General features: G+C 36.2%; 1 protein-coding gene across 2 annotated transcripts in view; it reads right to left on the minus strand.

The window, feature by feature from the left end:
* Positions 1-20031, minus strand: part of LOC132907090 (tRNA dimethylallyltransferase) — a 120298-nt gene that overhangs the window by 87312 nt on the left and 12955 nt on the right. The window contains exon 1 of one of the 2 annotated variants that reach the window (XM_060959846.1): positions 12598-12739. The exons of the other annotated variant lie outside the window; for it this stretch is intronic. The gene's annotated coding sequence lies outside the window, so the exon portion shown is untranslated. Of the gene's footprint in view, positions 1-12597; positions 12740-20031 lie in introns of those variants that run through there. 2 annotated transcript variants of the gene reach the window in all.

Here is a 20031-nt window from a genome sequence, read left to right on the forward strand (position 1 = left end):
AAGGAATTAAATTTGTAGGATAAGAAGACTGAAATACAAGGCTTTCGGTTTTTGATAGATAGGATGGAAATTTATGATTTCGATAAAATCCGTCAGAACCGATATTACCGATTTAAAAAAATTAATTTGTCTTTATTAACTTTCAATTTCATGATTATAAAAAATTCTGGTTAAGGAGTGACCCGGTTAATCGGTTAAAATTCCAACATTTTTATAGTTTTTCTCATTTATTTAAATCGCCGGAAAGCGAAATCGACTCCTTACAATGGCATTCGTTTGTCAACTGGAAGACCGATTATACGCGAGTTTCGCCTCGTTGTCCAACCAAACAGCAATGAAGTATCAATTAAGCGAAAAGCCACTAAAAACATAGGCCTCGGCGAAATTATTTTCCCCGTTAATTACGTCGAGCCTGCATCGGTGAACGCAGAAAAAAAAATCTCACCGCTTTCATCGTACTCCATCGCGATTTTTTTTCGTACTGAAACAATCGTGCTGGTTCATTATCGATTTTTATCATACCGGACGTTTGTGATATTTTAATTCTGCGCGCGATCACGGCCATGTAAAATACGATACAATACTCGCGTTCGCTGCTCGTTTCGACGCGTTCGTTAATTAACGAAACTGCTGAAATAAATTCCATCCGCGCCATTAAAGCGCGCAACCTTTCGTGCCGCTAAAAACACCTCTGCCATACCTGAAATTGGAGAGAACTCGAAACATTTTCGTCGCGTTTCGATGATGATTGACCAACTCATTCGGCACACGGAACGACTCGCCCTGTTCCTTCCTTTTTACCTTTCCCCACCACGAGGTACGCGAAAGCAATGAGAATGAAAAGCAGGTTCGTCGCTCGAAGGAAGCACATAAACGGTATTTGTAGCCTTGGCACTGCTACGTACATAATTCTATTTCATTCAAAGTTAACTATTAAGAGCCAGCTCTAGCGTGTACAAAGTTCGCGGAGACTTGAGGCTACAATGATTACAGCGTGATAGAATAAACGCGCATAATAGCCAGATTATCTTCTTCTTTAATGGTTCCGAAATTTTCTTGCATTCCTCGACCACAGCAGAACAGCCTGCTATTCAAATAAAAATTCTTTGAATTCTAGCGCGAATGAAGAAATTTCCTATAAATCATTTATATTGCGTTTAGTGATAAGAAGATTTACGACAAAGGTACGTAACTTTGTAAAATGCTGCATGAAAGTTGATGGGAACATGAATTTAGCATTTAGAGAATTTGAAAGACATCTTGTATCCTACCTAGATAATATTTTAAAAGTGAAGTTAAAAGGCAAACTATTTTAAGAAGAAGTGGAGATGACGAAACTGTAATAATTTTATTCCAAGTATTTTGGAATTCCGGAAGCGCTTCTTTTTAAAGGTCTCAATAAATATACAAAAATATATAAAAACGTACATATAAATTTGTGTTTCGATAAAACATACGTGTGATTCAAGTTTTCTTGGAAAAAATATGTCGTATGCACCACGATTCGATGGTAAAAAGACTTAAAGAAATTTTTCTACGCGATTTCACAAAGGATAACTTCGATGCTGTTGGATGGTCTGAATATTTTTGCAACGCAAAAATTTTATACTTTATGTCCACGATGTTCCGTTAAGTTACGCTATCACTGACCGAACAAACAGGTTTCCGACGTTACGGTTTGTGCCTGGGTAACTTGAGTAACCATGTCTTCAACCTTCATTAACCTTTTTCATCAACGTCTTATTGGACCGAATCTTGCTGCAGAATTCTTCAAAGCAAGTAACGCAAACGGAAGTTCCATTTGAAGATCACGCCGCGTTGCCAAGAAGAAAAACGACAATTTCCGTAACTATATGCGACGACAACTACACGTATAAATCAAATTTATTGCAGGCGTAAACGCAAGTAACGATGACATGTAATCATTTCAAATATTTATCCAACATGTAAATGTCTTGGAGAGAGCTATTTTCCATCGTCATCGAGGATCAGCGATCGCGAGATAAGCATGTTGCTTGGATCATTACGAGTAATAAAACTTCGTGATTGAAGGAAAAAACGTATTTCGACGGACAGGATAAGAATGAAAAATGAAGTTCGAGGAAACTGCTATTTTCTCAAAACGAAATGTTATATTACTGTAAAAATTCCATACGGTTTCTCGAAATTTTATCAACGACAAGAAATTTTATAGCGAACGCGATAGGTACATTTTTTGATCGACATTCCTTTGATTCTACAATTTTTAATACGCTTCTTTGCATCAAATATTATAATTTTTCTATACTGATAGGAATAAAAGAAAAGCAATTCTCTAGAGCGGTAAACTAGAAAATATTATGAAAGACGAAAGAAGCTTTGTCGAAGGCAAAGAAAAATGAAGCATACGGAACGAGATTCTTAGCGATAATAGGAACGGTTTGATATTCAAAAAAAGAACCGATTGATGCGTAGACAAGCAAATGTTCCTGTCGGAAGTTTGTTTATACTTATGTGCTGCTTCGTCGGAAGGCGTAATGATAAAACAAACGGAAAAAGAAAGTAGAGGATGCCGAGTAACACGTGGACGAGATACCGGCACGGTTCAAGGAGAGAAATCGAGCAACGACCGCTCCCTTTTATTAACAGAATTAGTATCTGTTCCATACTAATCAATATTGTTGTATCTCGACGTTTTAAATGATTCTTTACTCTTTGTTTCTTCGAATCTTATTGGTTATTCAGCTATACTTAATAAAATATATGACGTTGGTAATGGTAATGTGGTGTACTCGTCGATAATTCTCATTATTGTTTAATAAATTATTACAGATAATCGATAACTTTGGAATATAAAATAAAATATCTGTATTGAGATTTAGAAAAATTTTATAAAAAATTATAACGAAATAAAAGATTTTTTTTGCACGTAGAAATATATAATGATGTAATAAAAGAATTTATGTCACGAATTACTCAACGACGTTCAAAGTAATCCATGAACTCGTTATTGTCTTTTCATTTAGACCATCGACGTATAATGCTAGATTTGGACAAACGGCAACATCGGTAACAGTATTTCTAAATTAGCAATTCATTTCTTAACGAGAAAGAATATTTCTTCAAAGAAATTATCCACAGTATACTAATATAAACGCAAACACGAATAAAAGTCCTGCAAAGTAGTTGCATTGCAAAATTAATAAATATAAATATTTAACGTACACGAAAGAACATTGGCCTCTTACGTAATCCTCGTCTCCTCGAACAAACTAAATTAATAATCCTCAATATATAACCACCTCGTTTAATTCTCATTACCTTAAAAACAAATTATTCGCTCGTCAGTTTCGACGGGAAATCAATCAGAAAACAATCACCAACAGTTAACAACAACATATACATATACGTAAATACGTGAATCACAATGGATCTGCTTACAATGTAACAACATATTAATATATATTACAAATACACGTCAATTTATCTTACCCCTAACTAAAATACCAACCATGTTAACCGTATTTAATAAAATCAAAAACTTTCTCGGTTAATAAATAAGCAATGCAAATAACGAGAAACTTCAAGCGGCTGCTTAACTGGTCGTCGACGAGGAGGTTACCGGCAACCTAATTCCAGCCAGTCAAACCGATCTTCGTACGTATTTGCTAGACTCGCGCGTCTTGCCGGTCTGGTCGTGTTACATAACGCGAAAAACCATCGAAGCTGCATGATTAATTAACCGTACGCCCAGTGTCGAAATCCGTCTCGACTGGAAACGTCATTCAGCCCTCGGTCATTCATCATTCTCAATCGGTCCCACCGAGGAATCCTAGAAGGTGAAGCGGAAATTCCCTTCTCGGGAAGAGTTCGCGACGCATCCAGACGGTCGACTGCAGACGAGCTCGACTCGAGCCACCGCAAATAGACATTGGCCGGGAACGCTTTGATTGTTTCCCAGACTCAAGGTCGTGAGTCTAACGCCGGAAAGAGACAGCTTCGGACATAGACGTGGAGGAAAGAAGTGGAAGAGATGCAGAAGGAGAGAAAAGAAGCGGAGGAAAGAAGCAGGAGGAATACAGAAGCGGGGGAAAGGAACGATAGAAACGCAAAAAACAGAGGAAAGAAAACGAACGCAGGAGCGAAGGAAACGATCGACAAATTAGGAGCGAAGCACTGAAATCCAACGTGACGATTTAACTCGGCGTTTAATGGAGGAAATTTGCGCGTTGCGTGATTTACCGGTATCGCTATGCAGACCTCCGAGAGTTACCGAGGCCGCAATTATCCGAGTAGCCAGCGAATCGCGGGTCAATTACATCCGATGCGTAATCGATCGGAATCCTATCGCGCGCGTGCGAATAGATCGAGGTGCCTTCGAGTACCGTCTGGTAATGGCGATCGTAATTCAGCTAGGCTCTCGACTCTTTGAGTGAAATTAGAATGAATTACGAGTGGATCCGAGGGTGAGATGCTTTGGAGTCTGTCTAACGATTTGATCATAAAGCTCGGTCGATTAACGATAGAACACGAGGAACTTCGTTTTAAATACAGACTAGTTAGCTGAATTCTTTTATTGAACATTTATAGAAAAAATGTTCAGAATATATTCTTTTTCGATACTTCGAAGACACGTAAAGTGTTTCGAAAGTATGTTTCTGTAAGCGGGTGTTAATATTTTCATCGGTCACGGGTCGAACAAATTACGAAAGAAAGCTCGGTGAAGGCAAATTTCGCTTTCACTCATGGGATCGCGAATGATGTAAGCGCACGCTGGTGCTACACCCTTTTCTGCTTTGGCACTTTGGAATGAATTATATCTGACAGCGAACACTTTGATTTTTATTGGATCCGATTTTCGTAAGAAAAATACTATCTCCTCTTAAGGTAAGTTATATTCGGAGAAAGAGATCAATATCTCGTGTATAGTAAAAATAACTACAGCTCCGATACCTTTTCCTTATACTCCGTACTCGATTTCGACTATCCTTTTTTATGTCATAAAGTTCCTTATTATTATTTACCTTTACATTTGCATTCTCATTTTTCACTTTATACATTTATTGGAGATTCTAAAATATAGTTTTTAGTTTGTTAACTAAAATATACAAAAATAATTTGTGTCGATATCTCCAAATTTATAGTAGAGAAAAATGAAACTGAGAGAAATGAGAAAAATCTTTTGTACAAAAAAGAGAAACAAGTATTTTATAAAATATCGAAGAATTTAAAGAAATATTTCGACGAATTGGCGATAAAAAATTTCTATACCTCGAAGTTAAAAATACAAAATGTGATTTAAAATTCGATAGAATTTTCTATTCGCGATTAGAAGTAATCGCGAGCCTTTACGACATCAAACGAAGGTTAACGATAAAATAGATCTAATCTCTGACTCTTAAGTTTCATTTAACCGTGCCTTTAATTAATTTTAATTGGCCCACTTAATGACCAAATGGAAGATAGATTTATAAACCATGGACGAGAATATCATATACGCAAGTGTTACATTTCGTTGATGAAACGAATCGAAATACACGGTTCTGGAAGTTTGTAATACAGGGTAGATTATTATTCATGAGTACTACATCCGGATCGTGCACATTGTATTCACTAATTTGCATTATCTCTCGAAGACACTCGTGTCAATAGAAGCTCTTAATGTAAATCGTCGATTCGAAGGGAAAAACTCGTTTGCTTAAAATTTCAATACCTCGCAACATAAATAGCGACCTCGTTTTAATAGCACTTTCAGCTTACAAGTAGAACCTTTCAAAAGTTTCGCCCCTTATGGAAATTAAATAAAGAAGGGTTTTTAATAATACTCGAATAAACGAGAATTTATGAGAAATCAATGAATATATTTTTCAAAAATTCTTACGTTCATTGAATCTGTCTTGGATATTCTGCGATATCGCAAAGTAAATTATCATATCCTTGCACCAATGTAGGTCTATAATTTTTAATTTTATTTCATTGGAAATATTTTAATGGAATTTACGCATACTCCGGCTTCTATCAACGTTAAACTTCGCGAGTTGCAAATTTTGAATTGCAAACTTTCCAAATGCACAGATTTCAAATTTTTAAATTTTTTAATCTTTGAATCTTTTAATTTCAATTTCATATTAAAAGCTCTAAATTTGAAATCGCAAATTCTCAGTTTGAAATTCCAACCTTCAAATATTTTATATCTTCATTAACATCGAAATTGACGAGCAATTAGAGCCTTTGCGACCTGTTCAAACCCTTTCGAGCATTCGATACTCGAGTATATAATCATTGGCGAAATATGCATAAAACAAAGCAAGTTGCCAGTGTGGATCGTTGTGAAAGAGGCGGGGTATCCTTTATAAAGGTGGCGTGCCACTTGCCAAAGTTCGATCGTGAAGGGTCAATAAATCAGCAAAGGAAAGGGTCCACGTAGAATACTTAATCAGTAGAAAACGCAGGCCGCATAGCGGCACGTCGATTGACTTCAATTGCGGCGACGTTAGAATTATTTAGGCGTACTCAGAGAGTCGGTGGAATACGCTTGATCATGTGGATCACGAAATATTCAGGACATCCGAAAGGATGTGCCTGGTAGAGTAAAAGGATGTTGCGATATAATTCGCAACTTCCTAGAATGACTAGGTCAAGCGCCATACCGTTAACGTATACCCCTTTGGAAATTTTAATATTCATCCAACACAACTAGCCTGACTTCAAAGACGCCGTACCCATCGGTTAGATACTATTTCTAGGCACCAACGAATTCTGAGAGTTCGTTTCCAATTGGATGGAACTTTTACAAGACCCTCTTTGTCTCTTGCCTCTAACGGATTCCCTTATTTAGCAACTCGATCCTGTTTCTATCGGAAGCGAACGGTCAAGTTTTAGCCAATTTTGTCTCTTACCGTAGATACATTCTTTTCTCATTAATTTCATTTAATTCAACAAGACGTTATTTTCAGAAGCCCAATTGTTAAGAATACGTTATAATTTTATTTTGTTTAGTAATCGATTCCTATTTCACTCGATTTCTAAAATACATTTCGAACGATTGTACGGTGTAATCAATGTGATAATAGATAGTCCGAAATATGTTCTACATTTTTTTAAAGGCTATAATCGTAAACAAATTGGGTTTGAACGTGAATGATACGTAGTTTGCCTGTGTGAAAAGATATCGTTTACAAAAAATTAATATTTCCATGAACGAACACGAGTAATAATTTTCCAAGATAAATAGATGTTTTACGCGTATCTCTCACGATATAACGAGGGTACGAAACATTTATTTCGCATGAAACCGAGGGTAAATGTTGCCCGCGTGCACACAGAGACTTTTAAGCGACGTTCATAGCGATCAAACAAGCAGAGTGCACTCGAGTATTCGTCCAGGTCCTTTCGAAATGCCGTAAAAACTTTCGAAGATGCGGTATCTCTTTGTCGGCTTACATTTTTTTTCTCTGTATTTAAAACGTTTCACCTGCCAACGAACTGATCTCGACAACGAGTCATTCTCCTGTTAGAAAGGGGCGAATAACGACAATACTGAATCACAAAAGTGAATGTACCAGCGTTTATCTTTGCGAGTTAAGCTACCACACACGCGGCTACGTATCAGCGGAATAATTGACAATAAATTTCAAGAAATATCTGTTACGAGGGCGCGCCACTATAGAGGCACGTTCTAAGATAGTTGCATTTAACGCGATACTCTTTCCAGGGAGCGCAAAAATATTTAAATTATGGCCTATGTTCCTTACTTAACTCAATGTGTACGCGTATACTACCGGCTAAAGCATTAGGACAACTACTCGTTATATTTATTGGAAAATTCTAAAAACTTTTACTTCATTTAGCGTTTTACATTATAAGACACGCATAATAGTTGCAAAAGGATTTGTGCACCATTGTATTTATTATAGCACTTACATACCAATTAATTGACTCCAAGTATGTATTAGGTTGTCCGAAAAGTTTCTTTCGTTTTATAAGGAAATAAGTTTTTTGTTTTATATTATTTTGTCGACTTACGTACGATCCATTTTGCTTGTTGAGATAAACACAGCGACATTTCACAGACTTGGATTCACGTTTGTATGAAGGTGCATCATTGTAAAAAACACGTTTGCGAAAGAAAGATACTTTTCGGACAACCTAATATGTTAAACTTCGTATCTCTTAGTACTACGATCATGCGACTAAAAGAAAGTTCGGTAAGTATTATGTAAACGAAATAGAAGCTGATAAATAACGCTTTGTTAACAACTAAATATTTCTGTAGCCACTGTATGATGCGAGCGAAGTAACAGGCAAGACTTTCAATTTTTCAAGAAAAGACTTGTGAAGTTGTAAATTACGTAAAGTTTAACTCCAGTTAAATTCCACTACGAATTTTTCGAATAGACCTGATATTATATCATGGTCAGTTATAACCAATTATATAATCAATAATACATATTATAATCAATATTTCCTTCGATCGTTCCTACATATGTTACAAATTAACCACGATAAGGAATTTTGTTTTTGAAACAAAGAGTATTCGAAGCAACGAAACTTTAACGAAGCTAAAAATTCATCGAAGCACCTCTATCTCGCGAGAAAGAACGCGGCAGATTAATCTGCGGCTACGGTATGACAACGAAGAACAAGTCCGATCTTGTAGGAAGCAGATCCAAACCCTTGAAGTATTCCGCCAGGGTCGTATAGCTTTAGGGTACCTGCACGAAAACTGGTCCAGGGAAGAGGAATGGCGCATACAAACGATCTCGTCTCCGCTCTATCCTCGAGGCGGTCCGTACAATCGGCTGGCCTTCTCTCTTGTTCCATCCTGGCCCCGACCATTATCCTACCTCTTCCTTTCGCCAATCACCTGTCTCCCTTTGCCTGGCCCGAACGAAATCGTACGGCCACATATCGGGCATTAGAGTTTCTCACGTCATCCTCTTATCAAGTTTGAAAAAACCGGTCCTCCCTGAATCCATGTACAGCTCGCTGATCATCCGTGAATACATATGCCGTGCGGAGAGAAATACGCATCAGGGTCAAAGAAATCGCGAAATTTCACTATGGCAATGAAATAAATTTCATAAAACGCTTTATATTACCTATTACACATAATTTACGAAAACTGTAAAATGACGATCTTATAGACAGACGCTAATTAATTCGAGATAGAAAGAGGTCGATCGGACATTAGTTGGAGAAAGTAACGATAAATCTTGGCGGAATAGACGAAATTTTGAGGATAACGTGAAAATCATTATATTCACGCAGCTGGTTAGGGAACGAATGATTGTAACATGTAACGCGACATGAAACTGCGGTCTGATCCGAGGTTTGCTTCTCGAGTTGCTCTGCGAGTTCAAGGTGGTTTTACGCTGTTTTATGGTGGACAGTAATTTATGAAACGTTTCTTTGAAAGTTTTCTAATGGAGAAGAAATAATCTCTTCGAATAGTAATTCTTCGAAGATATATACCTCATCTAAGACTATTTATTGGAAAAATTCATCGTATATCCTTCAGATTCTTTTTAAACGTATACGTAACGTATGTTGCTTTATAAAATATGTTAACGACAAACAAATATATTTTGAAGGTTCTATGACTTTGATACTTGTGAATGATATTAAAAGATATTTAATTAAATCTCGAAGGAATCATTAACATTCCATAACGTCGATCTTCCCAGAGATATATCTATATTGATTTCCACTAATTCCGCTTATGACAAGAGGAATTAAGCGATACTCACTTAGTACGGGGCCGAAGTGAATAGAATTCTTTCGGCGTTTGACATTTACTCTAACGAAGAAACCTGTTCCTAATTATAGTGACAGTAAACAAAATTTTGTGAAAAATATTATACTATCGAAGCAAAGTTTTGTCCATCAAATTCAATAACATATAATCTTAGCAATTTTCAACTACTAACGTACTATGCAATTCCTTAATATACATCCCACCATTTCTAAATTAGACTATCAGTGGAAAACGAGATGCAAAGTAAATATTTCTTAAAAACAAACTTCCGGTCATCTTCTCTTCTCTCTGGTAATATGTAATTCCATTTAAGATGTACTAAATACCTAAACCAGCTGGATACCACATCGGTAACCAGCAACACAGATTGTAGACAAAATTGAACATCCTTCAAGCCCATTCGAGAGCAATTCCAAGTAAGAACCTCTTCCATCATAGCCAAAACCGGTCTAGACCGATGCAAGCGTATCTAACAACGAACGTTAACGAATACTAATCACTTCCTGCAAGTGCGCAAGAAAGACTTAACGCAACAGATGCGTCGGCTCTGACGCCAATTCAAATTTCCAGAAACGATCTGCATCTTTAAAACCGATTTAAAGTTGACTAAGAACTTATCCGAAATTTCTCTAAAAGGCGCGTACAGCTTCATAATTCTACTTAAACGATAAGAAACGTAGAAAACTTCGAATATTTTGACATATCTTGTAAACTAAAAACAACGCCAATTCAAATTTCCAGAAACGATCTGCATCTTTAAAACCGATTTAAAGTTGACTAAGAACTTATCCGAAATTTCTCTAAAAGGCGCGTACAGCTTCATAATTCTACTTAAACGATAAGAAACGTAGAAAACTTCGAATATTTTGACATATCTTGTAAACTAAAAACAACGCCAATTCAAATTTCCAGAAACGATCTGCATCTTTAAAACCGATTTAAAGTTGACTAAGAACTTATCCGAAATTTCTCTAAAAGGCGCGTACAGCTTCATAATTCTACTTAAACGATAAGAAACGTAGAAAACTTCGAATATTTGGACATATCTTGAAAACTAAAAACAACGCCAATTCAAATTTCCAGAAACGACCTGCATCTTTAAAACCGATTTAAAGTTGACTAAGAACTTATCCGAAATTTCTCTAAAAGGCGCGTACAGCTTCATAATTCTACTTAAACGATAAGAAACGTAGAAAACTTCGAATATGTTGACATATCTTGTAAACTAAAAACAACGTTAAATGGGACATTTTAATTGAGAAAAGCAGTTCGATGAGGAACGGATCGCAAAGATAAGGAAGATCACGCACCACTCTTAATATCCGCTTAATAATCGGGCAACGGGAGAGAAGGCAGCTTCTATGCTTGATTTTGTGCACTGTACAACGAGTCACGTAGTAGTGGGTACACGCTGACCGATCATTAGGCAACGCGAATTCCTACTAATCATCGTTGAACGTTCAGTGGATCCTAGACGTTGCCAGACGAACTGTCAGATCGTTGCACGAGCTTCTCGAACGAGCTTCAATAGGAAAACGCGTGTTTCTTTCTTCGCTTCGATGAGTAAATTCTGGATATAATAGAACGTCATGGTTGTAAAGGCGAATGTTCGCTCGGTATCGCCGAGTACAAGTCGTAAATATTTGGGAACATCATGTCGGTGCTAATAGTTTTCGATGTCGGTGACACGGAAGCATCTACATAGAGAAATGGATACTGTCACAAAGCGATAATGTTGTTCGTATATTTTCCTGGATGAGCATCGTTAGATTTTGATGTACGATTCATTACCACAACTCTTCGATACGTATAATAGGTTACTAAAGTGATATAATGTTTGAGAATTTATAAGGTGCTTGTTGTAGTTCAGAGGATTTTCTTAGCGAAACAATTTTTATGATTCTAGGAATTATAAATTAATATTTTGGTGTAAAATGAATGAATTAGAGTACAGATTTCTGTTTCTCCCACTTCGTTGATTGTATTGTACGTTTATACGAAGGCTTCTGATAATTTGTAACCGATAATTATGGTATGATTAAATTTCCAAGTTGAAATATTCGTACTCTGCATCAATTATAAACGTACATTCCATTACAATTATTTATTTATTGAATTGCATGAACGAACAAAGAATTAAATATCAGCGATATATCTACGTTCACATCTTCGTGAATTTAATACATTTTAACGCAAAACGTAACTGTCACGAGAATCTCATCTTAACAAAAATTCAGTTTGCATAGAAATAATTCAAGTATAAAGAGTAGTAATTAATGCAGTTGTAGGTAAATTACCGTAAAATAAAAAATTGAAATACAGCGTAATATCGAAAGAATGGAAGCGCCCGTTAAAGGAAAAAAAAGAGAACGTTTTATAAACTGTAAAGCTGGCAGAATGTTAATAAGAAGGGTAGGCTGGCGAGTGGTTCGAAGTTTCGAAGCGTCAAAGGCCGGAGATTCTGAGACAGCCAAGTTTAAAGGCCTTAAATTATTGGAACCTCGAAGTGTCAAAACTTCGGGGCTTGCTAATTTCGTGCCTCCTAAACCTTGTATCTTACGATGCTCCTTTATACGAAGCCAGCCAACAACTTCTCCCGTTGCCGGAATCCCATACTTTCCGAAAGATAAGAAATTCGAATACGGAGGAAAGCCGCGACACGAATTTCGTTCCACGAAAATGACAGCGAAGATGAAAATCAAATATTGCGGAACTATCGAAGAATTTTTATCTGGCAAGACATCTAAGTCATAAATAATTAATTGTTTATGCAACGAATCTACGCTGAATTGAGATTTTAATACACGTATTATCTCTTGTTTGAAGAATAATAATAAAAGCAACGAAATAAATAAATTTACCTTGAAAGATCGTCGCGAAGCAATTTGAAATCCATTCTCACGTACACTGAAATTTACTTTTACTCAATGTGGGCAAACATTACGACACTGACATAACGAAAGTCGAAAGATCACACGATACATGTGCATACGTGAACAAAAACCAAACGAAAAAAAAGAAAGAAGAAGAAAATAACGCGATTAATGGTACTGAGTGATTCGCTGTCAAGAGCCGACTAACCAAAGAGCATCCAATTTGCAAAGGTTAAAGGTATCTGCGCAAGAATTCACAGGGGTAGGGGACGTTTCAATGAAATCCTGATAACAACAAGCCGAAAGCCACGTACTGTTGGTGTTTCTGCTTTTTCTAAACGTTGTTTATCTAACTGTAACGTTCGACTACGCGACAGGATGACGTTTCAAATTTTTGTTGCTTTGTCTCTTACTACGAATAAGTACGCAGATGTCGCGTAGAGGAGATATTTTTCAATGAACTTGCTTTTCAGTGGAGTTTTAGTTTTTGCGAATTTTCGGTATTTTTTATCATTAAGTTCATATCGTTAGTGGATTATCTAGTAGTTATTTTGAAAACAGAATATGTTTGTTACAAATTAACCCTTTAACAATTAATAGAAAGTAATTTTCTCAAAGGCTAAAAAAAAAGTTAAATTTAAAAAGGTTTGATAGAATTAAACAAATTTTGAATGAAAATGAACGTAAGATTTCTATATTTGTAACTTTCACTCGAACGCTTCGATCTGTCTTTCATTCAAATATTACGAATATTTATTTCTTAATATTTATTGAAACAGATCTCTCTGATAACTGAAAAGTGCCAAACACGCGATTACTTTCAATTTGTATTAAAGTGGAATGAATTTTTTAACATTTCGTATAAGCATTTGCATAATGAGGTAACTCTATCCCGTGTTATTGAATACTCTTGAATATTTCTTCGCATTCCTGGAAAGGTAAATGCATATATACATTACCGGGTCCATTCAATGTCTTGTAAAGTACTTTAACTGAGAGGCTCGATGATTATATCTCGCAATTATCGGCTAGAATAGTAGGTAATTTGTATGAAAAAGAACTGTACATCGTAATGTAACGACAATAATCCGAAATAATAAGATAAATGGCTCGTTAGCACATCATTCAATTTGTTACAAACGATATGGTATTATGAATCAAAATGTGTGTCTGTCTTAACAAATGAACTTGATTTTCTTTCCTTATACTACATTACATCCCCGTCAAAAATCTTTTATAAAAATACTTTATCGACGTTCTTTGTAATTGCAATAAATACAGACACTCTGTAGAGAAAGGTTATTTTCATGAAAATCAAATGTCAGGAAATTTCCCTGCAAAATTACTGCGTCTTGTACCGAAAACATTACAACATATTCTGATAAACAAATATATTATCAAACGATATTATACGGAGCACATAGAACCAAAGGAATGCAAGTGACATTTGTAAAATTTCGAATCAACAACAGAAATGATTAATTTAATCGTTGAATATCATGTTGTAAATAATTCAAGCAATCCAACGTTGCGTAAAAGTACCGTTTGAAGGCTAAAAAAGTTGACTGCCAAGTCCTTGCTACAGTCATGCATTGAGTATATAACTTAATTTTCGCAGACTCTACCTTTTGGAATTGTTTTAGCGTTTGAATTTCAAGATCAATTTCCTCGATATCAGAAAAATGTCACAGCATCCCTTTGGTTCCAGGTGTCTCGTATATCATTTACTTAAATAAAAATAATTCTTAAAATAAACGTACAAAGACTCTCCCATATGTGGCCGTAAATCCAACCACAACCACAAACAAAAAAGCTGTAGGAATCAGAATCGTAGCTCTCCTTTTCATTCAAGCGATCAACGAGACCAATCCCTCGAAGCCCTCGTTCCTCTACATCCGACAACCTTCGGAGATAGGATCGAACAGGGTGTCCGAAAGAAAGTCAATTAATAATCTCATTCAGAGGTAACGCGGAGGAGGAAGCTAAAGGAAGATGAAGCAAAATAGCACGAGGGTGAAAGAGGGACAAACCGATGGGACCGGCGAAAAACGAAACCCTTGCATACCACGCCAGCTCACGGAAGATTAAGATAATTCCTGGAGAACGATGGCACGCTGGACGAGTAACACCAAGTTGTTTCCAAGCAGCCAGTGTGAACCGAACGTAAAACGAAAGAGATACAAAGTGAACTTGTCCAGTTCCCCCTTACGTTAGCCGTTCCACCAACACGCGTACACACACACGTAGACCATCTTACGAGACGATCTTACGAGAACGACCGGCCATTAGCATCGTGGAATCCTACTAATTATCGTAAATGTTAAGTGGATCTTAGGCGTTCGTTTAGTATGGCCGAACGCGGACCGCGCGGAAATCTACGATACACATTCGGAACTCTAATGGGACCAGTTTCGCGATTTCTTTCGCGATACGTCTATTCCGCGACGAGATACGCTCTCGTCTCGTAACTCTGTCTACGATTAACACTATGTCCGCGAAATTTTGCGTTCGCTAGCCAGCGCGTGCTCTTCTCGACCGCTTATTAGCATCTCCGTGCCTTTCAACTAGCGATGGGATCAAATTCAACGCGTGATAAATCCGAATCAAATCCGATGCCCAAGGTTCACTTCGTGGGTTTCGTATACTTACTCATGACATATAATAGTTCGTTCGTTGTACCTGAATGTTTCGAAAATCTATCTACGTCTGTCTATTTATTTCGATGTTAGAACGAATCGATACTCTTACAAACCCTAGTCGAGTCACGAGAGTCAAAAATGTATAACGTATTCTACGTGTGTCTCTGCAAGGAGAGTATGATTAATTATTAACCAAGTATAGTATAATTAGATTATACAGGAAGTTACTGTAGCGGAATAGAGAATTTCTGTCGAGATGCTCGTAAAGTTTCGAATCTATTCGATCAATCGTTGATTATATTTAAGAGTACCAGAGTATCTTCCTTCTTTTCCTCTAAATATTCGTATCTAGTTGGCCAATATGCTTGCGACATACTTAAATCCATCACTACTTCCAATACTAACGAGATTACACGTTCAACGATTTTGCTTTTGCACAACTGGAGTTGGGTTCTTGCCCGATGGTTTTATTCGTATTTTACGTTTTATGCTCGACTTTTGTAATACATTTGAGTAATTCAATTGTACAAGAATGGATTTATTACTTTTAGCGTTATATGTAACAAATATTTGAGATAACTAAAATTCGTAAATAATGTATCTCGAAAGAAATCGCAGCTTCTATAATAGCGGAAACTGCGAAGTGTAATTAATTTCTCGTTTAATTAAACAAGTCGTTGCATATCACATTGGAACAGCGAGAAAAAGATCGATCATTAGCAACTTTTTTAGTTTAATATCCATGCGACATGACGCATATAATCAATTTTCTGCCTTATGGCCTATTAAGAAACCACGCATAATTTAAAAATGCCCGTGTGCCAAGTATCATCGCAGCAAAGAAACCTTAAATGCGATCTAATCATGAAAATAGAAGATTATCTTTTGAAACACAATACTGTGAAAAGGTCTTACACGATCTACCAAACGGAAATGTTTTGTTCTTATGAATGAATCTTAGGATACATTGTATTATTCTCATTACCGTTATATCTTACCAATTAATTTAGAACTCTAACATAATTAACATTCGGTGACCCTCTTTTGATTACTCAATAGCTACATTTCTTTTCGAATAATCTCTTATCTTGTCGAATTTTTTTTTAAATTCATATATCCAAATAATTTTTCTTACTTTTTATCACTTTTTTCTTGACACTTCAAAGAACTAGGTTCCTTTGTTTTTTTATATTTGAACTCTTAAAACAGCGTTAATAATTTTTGGTCTTTTTTCTCATATAAATCTACAAATTTTATAAATTTGACCAAACAAAATTGAGCTCCTTTAACGTCTATAAAATTTCCTCCTAATGTTACATTTTTCTCTGCAATTTTTATGAGTAATTATACTTATATCCAGAAACCTTTCGTAAACTTTCATGAACTTCACAGATGGACTTGTGCATTCGAAAAAGTTTAGTCCGAAGGAATTTCTATATACCGTAATTAAACCGAGATGCAATTTAAAGAAACACGCCTGAAATTTTAGTCGACAGAACGCATATTAACGAAGTAGGACGTCGTTGAATGGCGAAGACGAGAAAGAATTCAGAACGTTAATGACCTCTGGGTAATATCACCTCTGTGGATCGCAATGTTTTACGGTAATTGACTCATTGACTCACTGGGCGAGATAAAACGGGGAATGCCGTAATATTTGCGGATCGCGGAGGAAAAATGACGCGTTACATATCGTCGTCAGCGAATTAACATTCATCGATATTTCGCGGAATAAGAATTGACATGAAAGCAAACGGCTAAGCAACTTATGAAACGGAAAACCCGCTTGTTATTACGATGCACAGCGATATATATATCGTATAAAATGAATTTCTCAGAGCTTATCGTAAGACTTATCGAAACATTACGGACCAAGACCTATCAAGACTCGAGATTCAAGTTTTATCGAGACTTTTAAATGTTTTTAGTATCCGATCGTGCTCGAACTGGAATATGCAAAAATATATAAAGTAACCAAAGTAATAGTACACATTGTAGAATTTATTCAGATGAAACAAATTTCTGCTTACGTTCTATCTTTTTATTTGTCTTTTATTCATAAGAATATAAATTTGCATAAACATTCGTGGTTTACAAAATGACCGATACCGTACGTATTCGATGAGATTCGAACTTTTTCACAGCATATCGCTACCAACAACATAGTGACAAAGTGACAAAAATAATTCAAATCGACAGATCGAAATAAGATAATCGGCCATAGAAGAAGTACGTACGCCTAGACAGGAATAGCAAAGATCGAAGAGAAACGATTCGAATGGTTCACCGTTCCAACCTTGGAGAACTGGAAGCACGACCTTGATGTAGCAATTGCGCAACCATTCCTCGAAGAGGTCATCGGCTATGTACGATCGTCGATCACGAGGCATTCTAAATCCCATTCACGTGCGATCGACGAGAGTCCGTCGCGTCGCTAGATCTTTCGTGGCCATTCGTGATCGTGGAATTCTCGAGGCGACGTCCTGGCCTACCTCGCCGTGGGATCTGGTTTCTGGTTTAGCACCTGGTTACCGCATTTAATTAACCTGGACATTATCGGGCGTGCGCGCAAACCGACATCCCATTGCATCGTACGATGCTAGTTCATCGTGTTACTCTGTTTATCTTGGCCAGCTATTTTTGTCCTATCTAGGAAGCTCTAATTAACAATATCGTGGTTCGCAAGGTTCTCTTTTAATCACGTTATGGTGTCTTTGTACGGATGTTTTGAGTTGGTGGGGAAATAGAATTCACAAGTTTCCCATTAATCGAGAGTTATGTAAATTTCAAATAACACGTTCAAAACACACGTGGCTACATAATTAGATAGATTTAAATTTGATTGCTTATTTCACATCCTTATAAAATTATTTATGCGAAAAATATGTAGAATGTTCCTTATAGGCTACTGTCGCAACTAGAAATGAAATTGTAAGTACTCTCGAAAGGTATGCGCGATTAGATTTGTATAGATAGCTGTATAACATTTGGATACTATGTCTAGCTTCTATCGAAATTCCTATAGTGTATCAAATTTTTCTAAAAATTATACGAATCCATTTCTAGCCTGAAAAGTCTTAAGAGAAATCTAAATACTTGATTTTACACAAACTTCAACGATTTTTCTTTTCTGATTACGTATTCTGTATTTAAGTTTCTCCTGTGGAAGAATGATATTTATGAAAAATCAACAAATCATAAAATCATGGAGATATTACAAGCGCTGAATTTGTTGGAATTTATTACAAGGTAAAAAGCAGAAAGTTCGTAGAAACGAAGACACTTGAATATTGTTTAAAGAATCCTCGATGGTCGATTCAATTAAACGTTCTAATCTCGTTACGGAACTCACGGTTCTGGTATTATGATATCAGCGGTTGTTACAGATAAGATAGACATTGTTGAACGATGTCGATGGATTGTGTTTATAAGCGGTACATATTGTGAAAGAGCATGAAATAGATTAATGATGCTTTGTATCGAACATTATCTTAATCTTATTTCTTATTTTTTGTTCGTTTAAATGTCACGTCTAGCATTTCAGATTAAAGTTGCAGTTTCAGTTTCATTTTTTATCTAATATCACCAAGCACATCCTTTTACGCATTTTTTCACACTTAGCGCTTAGTAGATAAAGTAAAACAGGTGATTTGATAACTTTAAATCAGGGAACTTTAAACGTCTAAAACATTGCGAAACCGAGGCTCTGACCCGAGGATTTTTTCTGTAAGATTGCAAGATTATTTTTTATCACTTATTTCCAAATTAGATATCCAAATTTTATAACGTTTCTCGTCGATATATTCGTAAATTATGAAAATACTCTTCTTACGTCATTTTCTAACGTTCGTAAAAGCTATACGGAAGAGTAACGCGAAAGAATGCATCTTAAATAGGAGAAGGCGTATCAACAATTGAACTCACGTTTTAATCGCGGAATAAGACATTAAAGTATCAATTATCGAATCAAAGATGTTGCAATTTTCCTGTAAGCATACCTTCGCGCTAAAATAAGACGAGAAAATGTAAAAGGTCAAAGTAATGTACATTAATTGGCTAGTATTATTGCAAATTCCATCGAGTGTCTCTCCAGATGCGTTAGTCACGAATTTAAGTATATTAAGGCGAAAAACCTGCGATGCTTTAAGGTCGACGACCTGCGAAACCGGTGCGTATTTCTGTTATTACTCTGTCAAACCACGCTCGCCCACGTAGTTGGACCAGAAAAACTTTCATTAAATACCGCTCGTCTTGTTCTACGAACTATCATCCCTTGATTCCTTTTTCTTTCCTGCTTGTTTTATTGACTTTCGTGACATTTACGACGTTTGATTCGTAGACACACATTAGTCGAACTGTAGTCAATTTTTTGGTAACAATATCAGATTTCATATCGTCAAATTGCATGTTCCTCTTTTTACACGATAGGAATTTCATTTAAAAAGCAATTGTACAAATAGAACGATCGCTTTAAGAAATAATTACTAAACGTAAGAAGATTGAAATAATGAAAAGGAAGTAACAAAAAGATTCAAGTATTGTTTTATCTACGATTTGTCGATTTAAATAATTAGAAACGTCTATAACGAATCGATACCTTCGCTGGTTATTTCACGACCATGACCACGATTTAACGATGACACGGCGATTGTGAAGAAAATGACGAAGAATGGTGGCGAACAGTTCATAAATCGCTTTATTATTTTCTAACGGGAATGGAATGGAATAAAAGAGTATTGTTTTTCTGATTGCTTATGAATAATTGTAACATTATGTAACGACA

Source organism: Bombus pascuorum, chromosome 5 (assembly GCF_905332965.1).
Source record: "Bombus pascuorum chromosome 5, iyBomPasc1.1, whole genome shotgun sequence".
Classification (NCBI taxonomy): domain Eukaryota; kingdom Metazoa; phylum Arthropoda; class Insecta; order Hymenoptera; family Apidae; genus Bombus; species Bombus pascuorum.